The 10,143-nt window shown below is 47.4% G+C and overlaps 1 pseudogene; it reads right to left on the bottom strand.

Moving 5' to 3' along the window:
• LOC144168215 (uncharacterized) overlaps window positions 1–8,696 on the bottom strand; it is a 49,555-nt pseudogene extending 40,859 nt beyond the window's left edge.
• Window positions 8,697–10,143: the final 1,447 nt, after the last annotated feature.

Below are 10,143 nucleotides of genomic sequence, written 5' to 3'. Positions count from 1 at the left end.
CTTATCGGGTTATCGGGTTATCGCTTATGCGAGCCGTACTCTGTCACGCTCCGAAGCCAACTACTCTACAACTGAGAAGGATTGCTTGGCTGTCGTGTGGGCCGTCACCAAATTTCGGCCATATCTCTATGGACGACATTTCAAGGTGGCTACTGACCATCACTTTCTGTGCTGGCTGGCCAAACTGAAAGACCCGTCTGGACGTCTCGTTCGCTGAAGTCTCCTACTACAGGAGTTCGATATCAGTGTCGTGTACAAGTCCGGCCGTAAACACAGCGTCGCAGAATGCCTCTCCCGCGCCCCAATCGATAAAATTTCTACCGAGGAAGACGATAATGGCGGCTTTCTTGGAGCCGTCACTCCTGACCTTGCTCAAGACCAACGATATGACCCGGAACTTCGCCCAGTCATCCATTACCTCGAAGGATGTACCTCTCAGCTACCCAGATCTTTCGCACGCGGCCGCACATCATTTTGTCTGCGTTACAACATCCTGTATAAAAAAAATTTCCATGCCACGGAAACAACATACTTGCTCGTTCCACCACGAAAACTACGTGCAGACATTCTACAGGCCTGTCACGATGAACCCCCTTCCGGACATCTCCGCTTCGCCCGTACCTCAGCCCGCATACGTCTACGTTATTACTGGCCGAAGCTTGCGGTTGATGTCAAACACTACGTACAAACTTGCCGAGACTGCCAGAGGCGGGAACCTCCACCCGAAAAGCCAACCGGTCTACTCCAACCGGTTGACCCTCCGAAATTACCGTTTTAGCAGATCGTTATGGATCTTCTTGGGCCTTTTCCTTTGTTATCCTCTGGCAACAGATGGATCATCGTCGCTACGGACTACTTAACGCGTTACTTTGAAACAAAGGCCCTTCCCCGAAGCACGCCCACAGAAGTTGCCAAGTTCTTTATCCAGAACGTCGTCCTTCGTCACGGTGCCCCGACAGTTGTTATCACGGAGAGGGGAGCTGTGTTCACAGCACAACTTCTTAAAGAAACTGTTACATCTCAGCTGCACAAGCCATCGGAGGACAGCAGCCTACCACCCGCAGGCGAACGGTCTAACGGAGTGGCTGAACAAGACCATTGCCGATAGCCTCGCTATGTACGTTGACGTCGACCACCGGAACTGGGATGCCATACTACCATACGTAACCTTCGCCTACAATACGACGGCGCAGGAAACAACACGGTTTACCCCGTTTTGCTTGGTGCATGGTCGAGACGTCCTGACAATGTTGGACTCCTTGCTTTTACCTGACGAGTGGTCTGTCGTCACGACAGACGCCGAAGAAATCGCACAGCGTGGAGAGGCCACACGGCAGTTGGCTCGCTAGCGCATTCGATGCCAGCAAGTAAATGATGCACGGAGGTGTAATGCGCGTCACAGGGAGGTTACATATCGACGAGGAGACCTCGTCTGCGTGTGGAGTCCCGTTCGCCGGAAGGGTTACTCCGAAATATTGATGCGTCGCTACTTTGGACCCTACAAGGTTCTGCGCTAGACAAGCGACGTGAACTACCAAATTCTTCCTGGGGACACCGTACGTTCTCCTCGCACCACGTCACAGTCCGACGTCGTCCACGTAGCACGAATGAACCCGTACTACACCCGCTCGACTGAATCTTGAACTACTGTGTTTGCCGTACGACTCTCGGGACCATCAATCGGTACACTGCATCGGGACGATGCTTTCTCAGGGGAGGGGGTAATGCCACTTGCCTGGGACAATCTCCCTGTTTGGGTATATGTCTTTCTGAACATTGGGTCTGAGAAGAAGAGGCGAAGGTGCTACCACGGCAGCTCTGGTTGTGCGCCAGCTTCGGTGCCGTCTGTAGGTCTTTTAAACCCAGTAAATACTGCTTTTCTACCTTTATTCCTGACAATATATGTATGTATATATATATATATATATATATATATATATATATATATATATATATATATATATATATATATATATATATATATATATATATATATATATCAAGATCATGAGGTTCGATGGGCCAGTATAAAAATAGTGAAAGAAGTCGACTGACACGTTTCCCGTTTTTGTTGCCAACAGTTTCGGAGTTAGAAACTCCTTCTTCAGGGCTGGGCAACAAAAACGGGAAACGTGGCAGTCGACTTCTTTCACTATATATAAATATGTATATATATATATATATATATATATATATATATATATATATATATATATATATATATATATATATATATATATATATATATATATATGACAGAAATAAAGTTTGGCAGTAAAGAAAACCTTGCAAAACAAAGGGGAGTGTATGGTAGGTCATTGAAACAGATAAAGAATCTGGAAAGAAAGTAGAGAAAAAATGCCCGCCAGATGGGATCCGAAACCACGACCTCTTCTTTCCAAATTCTTTATGTGTTTCAATGACCTACCATATCCTCCCCTTTGCTTTCCGAGGTTTTCTTGACTGCGAAAGTTTATTTCTGTCTTATTTTCAACGAGCCCCTTATTTCCTATTCTGATTCGCTACATGCATAGCGAGGGCCTCTGTTCTGGCAGTCTTGGTGCCATAGGAAGCCTAAGAGGGTTCCACGCTGGTCGACCACTCTCGACATGTAGGCACTCGAGTCACGGCCCGGGAGTTACAAAGAAGGTGCCCTTCACCCCGAGAAGTAGGAGTGGCGCTGGCTACCACCCCCTAGCACAGGAAAAAATTACATTGACATAAATACCCCAGAAAGTGGAGGGGGAAAATAGCCCTGCCGGTAGCGTAGTGGTTATCGCACCACACCGGTCTTCTGGAGGTCGTGGGTTTGGATCCCAGCTCACGGGCATTTTTCTCTACTTTCTTTTTTTCCAAATTATTTATCTGGTTCAATGACCTACCATATCCTTCCCTTTGCGGTCGGAGGTCTTCTTGGCTGCCAAACTTTATTTCTGTCTTATTTGCAACCAGCCCCTCAATTCCTATTCTGGTATATATATATATATATATATATATAGAAATAATACATTGGAGAAGGTTGCGGCCGAGCCGTGTTGAAAAAGACAAGTCTCCTTGTGGAAACATGGGCAGAGATCTGAGTGAGGCCGCTACCTTCTCCAAAGTATTATTTCTATCTGGTGACCATCTTCAAAGCCCTCTCGTTCCCTCTATATATATATATCTATATATATATATATATATACACATAGACAGAAAATAAGGGTTGGCAGTCAAGAAAACCTCGGAAAGCAAAGGGGAGGTTGTGGTGGGTCATAGAAAGAGATGAAGAATTTTTTGAGTCGAAAAGAAAGTGGTGAAAAAATGCCCCCGGGTGGGATCCGAACCCACGACCTCCTGAATACCGGTCTGGTGCGATAACTACTACGCTACCGGCGGGGCTGTTTCCCCAGCACTTTCTCGGGTATTTATGTTAAGGTATTTTTGTTTCCAGCACTTGGGGGTGGTAGCCAGCGCCACTCGGACTACTCGGGGTGAAGGGGACCTTCTTTTTAACCCCCAGGCCGTGACTCGAGTGTCTACGACATGTCGAGAGTGGTCGACCAGCGTTGAACCCTCTTAAGCTCCCTTTGGCACCAAGACTGCCAGAACAGAGGCCCTCGCTAAGCATGTAGCGAATCAGAAAATGGGAAATGAGGGGCTCCTTGAACTAAGACAGAACATAAGGGTTGGCAGTCAAGAAAACCTCGGAAAGCAAAGGGGAGGTTGTGGTGGGTCATATTATATATATATATTGTCACGGACCTCACATATAGGAGGACAATGCCCCATAGGGTATTTTATTTTTATTTTTATTTATTTTAGTACCCTAAGGGCCCGTGATGGGCATTACATAGGGGGGAAGGGGTAAAAACAAACACAACACTATTTCACCGTTGAACGTGGCGTGATATACAGAGTACATCCATCATTGATCGTTCTTTCTCGCGTCTTTTTTTGTTTAACAGGGTATGTATGAACGCAAATAAGTTAGTACTGCAACAGGGTTATATATAAGGTGCTAGCAAGAGCAACCCGTAAGATAAAAATCGACCGTAGTCAAATAGCAAAGCATACATACAATAAAATCAAACATTTCTAAAATTTTTGTACGTTACAGGATTACACTATATAGACAACTTCAACAGCAAACAAATGCACAATTTAAAACACTTTTTCAACAAAACAGTGAGTAAGGTTAACTGGTGAATATATTGGGTGATAAATGAATGCAACGCGGTTTGAAAGGAATATGACTCCGTCAGAGGAACAAGACTTGCCGGGAGCAAGTTCCATTCCTGTATTGATAAAGCAAGGGGGGGAGTTCTGGTATTTTTTGGTTCTAGCAAAAATCGGCTGTACTTTGTGCGCATGATCAGTTCGGGGGGAAATGTGATGAGCCGGCAAAATATTAAATGACCTGAAAGATGACTGAGAGTAGTAAATGGAGTGAAAAAGCGACAAGCGCGAAAATTTCATTCGGGTATCCAGATTAGGCAGATCAAGAGAACGTTTCAAAGCAGATACGCTTATATGAGAAGAGTAGGAACGCAGCATAAATCTTGCAGCTTTGTTCTGCACAGCTTCAAAGGAGTTAATAAATGACGCTTGGTGTGGATGCCAGATAAGAAAAGCATATTCTAATGTGGATCTTATTAATGAAATTTACGCATGCAGTTTGGTATAGGTGTTCGCTTGAAAAAGGTGGCGTTTAAGAAATCCAAGTTTTTTAAGGGCCTTGTTAGTCATGTATTCAATGTGAGCGCTCCAGCTCTGATCAGAAGTAAAAAATATACCCAGATATTTAAATGAGGAGACTGTTTCGATTCGACCATCGCCAACAAAACACTGATTGGAAGGAGTATCTAAGAGGGTAGAAAAAGTCATGTGTTTTGTTTTTGATACGTTGATTTCCATTTGCCATCTATTGCACCATTCGATTAATTTGGACAAATCATCCTGTAGGCTAATGGCGTCTTCAATGTTAGTTATCTGCTTATAAAGAACGCAGTCATCCGCAAATAGACGCAAAGAGGAGTTAATACCGGATGCTATATCGTTAATATAGATTAGAAACAGAAGGGGTCCCAAGACTGACCCCTGTGGGACACCCGACTTAACACAGCCGCTGCTGGATATGCACTGATTAATGTTTACTGATTGAGAACGGTTTGTCAAAATTTCTTTTATCCAGAGAGTAGCTTTGTTATTGAGTTGTAACTGCTGAACTTTAAACCTTAATCGGTTGTGAGGCATGCGATCAAAGGCTTTAGAAAAATCTCTGAATATTGCGTCTGTGTAATGGGACATGTGAATGGATTTGTGAAGGTCAGTTACCAATTCAAACAGTTGGGTTTGACATGATCGCTTATATCTGAATCCATGTTGGCTTTCTAATAGTAAATTATTTGCATTTAAATGCGCCATGACGTGGGAGGATATAATATGTTCGAGTATCTTACAGCAAACTGAAGTTAGGGAAATAGGTCGAAAATTGTTTGGATTAGTATTATCCCCTCCCTTAGGTACAGGTTTCACATGCGCGTTTTTCCAATCATCTGGTATACTACTTGTGTCTAATGATTGTTGAAAAATGAGTGATAATAGAGCAGCCGACGTGTGAGCAGTCATTTTCAGGAGTTTTTTGCCAATGCCATCTGGCCCCGAACTAGAGCTGGGGGAAGGCGGTCAATTGCTTTCACCACACCATTTGTGGATATGGTTATCGGGTCATTAGTATTAGGGATAACAAGGGATTGAAGAGGTACCAGAGTATCGAAACAGAGTTCGTCGGTAAACACGCCACTGAAGTGCGCGTTAAACAGCTCTGAAGAAGCTGCTAGAGACAGAGCGCCCCCACTTTCGTCAGGAAGGGTAGGGACTGCCGCATCTTCCTTCGTATTAACAGCACGGCAGAATTTTTTGGGATTACATTTTAACATATTAGGGAGAATTTTGTTGAAATAGTGGTGTTTAGCTTTTTTGATAGTTTCCTTCAAAGTTGCAGACAGCAATTTATACTTTTCCCAATCAATGGCGGAATTGGTTCCAGCAGCCTTTCGGTATGCTCTTTTCTTTTTCTTTAAACTTGTCTTAACGTCCCTCGTAAACCAAGGCGCATTGGTTTCTGATTTCATATTTATTTTTTGTATGCAAGTGTTTTCTATTTCTTTCAGTTTATCTCGAAAAATAATTCAGTTTTGGTTAGTTGTGCGCGTGGTAAAGTAATGACCCAAATTGGACTACGACGATGACGACGACAATGAAGTTGAAGGCACGGGCTCTATAATGGAAGCCATGTAAATACTGTACATAGATCATTCTACCTTTTAATATATCTCTTCATCTCTCACATGGTTCGAGTCATTCGCTCTGCCGCAACGTAACATTTGGTGGAGCGTGCCGGGTACATCCCCTACTGGCCCCAGCTTTAAATGCCATCGGCGTGGACCCAGCCGTCAACGTTAAGATAGCCGCGGAGGGAAGCCCCAGCCCCGCCGTGAACACAGCTAGACCATGACCTCCGCCCCGTACCCCAGCCCGTGAGACACCGACAAACATCTGCAGAGAACCGCCGTGACGAGACAAGCCGCAAATGTTGTATCCCCAGGCCTTCCGCCCAACGTCACCCCTACAACCGCAGACTGTATCACGCATAATGACACCGTTGCTGCGGGACCAGCATCCCCAAGAACATCATCGGAATCTGTAGCGGCAAGCGATTACTCCTTGTACATTTTCATCGCATTCCTAATCCGCATCACATGTTCATCCTACTGCGGCGTTGACCGGGACGGTCTCTCTTGGCCGGGGAGTGATGTCACGGACCACACATATAGCGGACGATGCCCCATAGGGTAATGACCCAATTAGGTCTACGACGACGACGACAACAATGAAGTTGAAGGCACGGGCTCCCTAAAGGAAGCCATGTAAATACTGTACATAGATCATTCTACCTTTTAATACATCTCTTCTTCTTTAACATGGTTCGAGTCATTCACTCTGCCGCCGCGTAACAATATTTATATAATATATAATAGACCGACTTACTGCGGATTCGGTCCGGACCATCCACGGTATTTTTACGGTATTTCCTGCATTTTTGGGGGCATTTTACCATGAATTTTTTAGTTTCGGGGGGAGATACATAAATGCATATATTTTATTTTGTTTTGCCCTACCTTATGTTTGCTTTTTCAAAATTATGTCCACCCTAGGATCTCCATTTCCGCTATTATAACGACAAGAGGTGTTAGTAACCACCAGGCCTGCATTTTCACACGGTTCGCTTACCTTTACATTTTTTATTCACATTTTCAATCTTCCTCCGGGGACATTTTTTTTTCTTCTTCTGGTGGGGAGGGAGGGAGATCTATAAAATGTATATTTTTCATTTATCTGCTGTTTTTTGTGAAAATGTGACATTTTGATTATTCGTATTTTTTTCCTCGAACCACACTCCGACAAATATCTCCATGTTCTTTATTATAACGATTTAAGGTGTTACTTCCTTGAAATCTGCATCTTTGTTGAAATGCACGCAGTTACACTGTTCGCTCAATTTCGGTCTTTCTTCTTTGATTTACCGAGCTTTTTTCGGCCTTCTATTTGTTATTCTGTTTTCCGGTTCGATATACGGAATGCATATTTTTGGTTTTATCAAACCATTTTTCTGGAACTCATTTTGCTATCGTATTTTTTTTTTGTGTTTTCAAAACGTCTGTACAACTTCCCTCTTCTAACCATTAAACGTTTTACTTTTGCCGACACTCCAAATTTGCGAAAATACATCGGACTTGGCAGTGGGGGTAAATGGGAAAGAATGCTACGCAATTATTACAGCGATATCGGCCTTCTTCTCGCCCATTTACTATGCTTCTCTGCATGGTAGATCAATACCTGCAATTACATTGCATACCCTGTGGCTTTTCAATTTTGAGTTCCAAATGGGTTTAGGTACTTTATTACAACGGAACAATTGAAATATTGCACCTGTCTACATGAGGCACTATCAGTTTGCCGCGCGGAGCGCCACAGTTGTAGTTGAGGCAGGCAGCAGGCGCGTGCCTTCTGAGTTCCTAACGCACTCTGCTCAAAACCTACGGAAATGTTCGGATTCCAAGACGAACGTCATACGTGAAGGTCAAAGAGAGAGAGAGAGAGAGAGAACGACTTTATTAAAGTACCTGCAGCTCGGTTAGATCCCCCTCGCGCGGGGGTCTTTCCGCGACGCGGCCGTGACGTCTTCTCGACTTCTTGTCCCTCTACTTTGGCTCCGGCCTCGCTACTCCCTTCGGCCGGCTTCGCCTGCCTCTTTGTAGGGGCGGTAACCTTTCGTCGGTTTCCCTTGGTCGTTGCCTTTCGAGGGCCGCCGAGATCTGCTGGACGGCATTGGTCTTTTGTACCTGGTCGTAGCTTCCCGCTGCGGCTTCGAGATGCGGCGGGATCATAGTCCTTGTCGACGCTTTGCGCGGGTTTTTGGCACAGTACCAGAGGATGTGAGCCGCGGTGGCTCTCTCCTTCTGGCACACTCGGCACAAGTCACTCTCGTACACGCTCGGGCACACGTGCCTCATCAGCACCGGGGTGACGAGGGACCCCGTCTGCAGTTGCCGGTATGTCACCGCTTCCTCTTGGGTCAAGCCCGGGTGGAGTGGCGGTATCTTTCGTCTGCTGAGTCTGTACCACTTCACGATCTCGGTGTAGGTGGCCATGCTGCCCTTGGTCTCCCTCCACCACCACCACGGGTCGGCTTCTGCCCCAGCGGCGCGATTGGTTCATCCTCGCGCCGCCGCGTTTGCTGTCCCGTTATGGTTGGTGTTGCCCCGGTCCGACACATCGATGCCCACGTGTGCCGGGAACCACTTGATGGCCACGCCCCTCCTCTCATCGTCAAGGTCGACCATGCGTAGTACTCGTGCGGCCGCCTTGCACACTCTCCCTCTGGCGTAATTACGCACCGCCGTTTTTGAGTCGCACACCACCGTCATGCACGCAGGGTCGGCGATGGCCAGGGCGATGGCCGGCTCCTCCGCCCGGTGCGCATTCTGGGTTCTCACGCTCGCCGCCGTTATCATTTCGCCAGTCGACGCTCTGGCGACCGCCGCGCCGTAGGCCCTCTCGCTCTCCTGGTACTCCGCCGCGCCCACGTACATGGCCCCTTCGTCTCTGGTGTGGAGGTCCACGAGCGCCTTGGCCCTCGCCATCCTTCGCTCCTTGTTGAACTCGGGGTTCATGTTCTTCGGTACCGGGCATACCCGTAACTGCCTGCCTGTGGCTTCTGGCACAGGTACCTGTTCGTTTTCGGCTCCCTCCTCCATCGGTGTCAGACGCAGGTCGTGCCGTATCTCTCTGCCCGTTCTCGTTTCCGAGAGCCTCGAGATCCGAGCTGTTCTCTGCGCCTCCGCGATCTCCTCCAGGGTGTTGTTCACCCCCAGGGCCAGAAACTTCTCGGTGCTCGTGCAGTTGAGGAGTCCGAGTGCCGCCTTGTACGCCTTGCGTATGAGCACGTTGATATTGTTTCGCTCGCACTGCCTCCAGTTGTGGAACGCTGCGACGTACGTGATATGGCTTATGGCGAAAGAGTTCATCAGTCGGGTGAGGCTCTCCTCCTTCATTCCTGCCTTTCTGTTTGACACCCTTCTGATGAGCCGTGTGGCCGCGGTGACTTACGGCGCGAAGCGGTTCACCGTCTCACCGTTCACGCGCTTGCGCTCTATCAACACGCCTAGCACTCGGATCCTCTCGACCTCCGGGATCGTGTGGCCGCCGCTCGTTCTGACCTTGATCTTCTCCTGTTCTTTCGGCGTCTCTTCGTTCCCTCTCTTTTTCCTGGTCGTTCTCTTCGGTGGGATCACCACCAGTTCGGACTTTCTCGGGGAGCATACGAGTCCGGAACCGTCCAGTTGCTCCTCGATGGCATCCACTGCTTCTTGCGTCGTGCTCTCTATGTGTCCGTCGCTTCCTCCTGGGACCCACAGCGTTATGGCGTCGGCGTAGATGGTGTGTCGGACCCCTGCCACTCGCGAGAGTCGTCCGGCTACCCCGATCGTCTCTAGGTTGAACAGCAGAGGCGAGATGACCGAGGCCTGGGGGGTCCCGACACTGCCCAGCTTCTTCTCCAGGAGCTTCAGGTCACCGGCGTTGACCTCGGTGGTCCGC

The sequence above is a fragment of the Haemaphysalis longicornis genome, unplaced genomic scaffold (genome assembly GCF_048455015.1).
Source record: "Haemaphysalis longicornis isolate Haplotype H1 unplaced genomic scaffold, Haemaphysalis longicornis Haplotype H1 scaffold_2, whole genome shotgun sequence".
Lineage (NCBI taxonomy): Eukaryota > Metazoa > Arthropoda > Arachnida > Ixodida > Ixodidae > Haemaphysalis > Haemaphysalis longicornis.
Note: the sequence above shows the minus strand (reverse complement) of the source record. Positions and strands in the feature narration are given on the sequence as shown.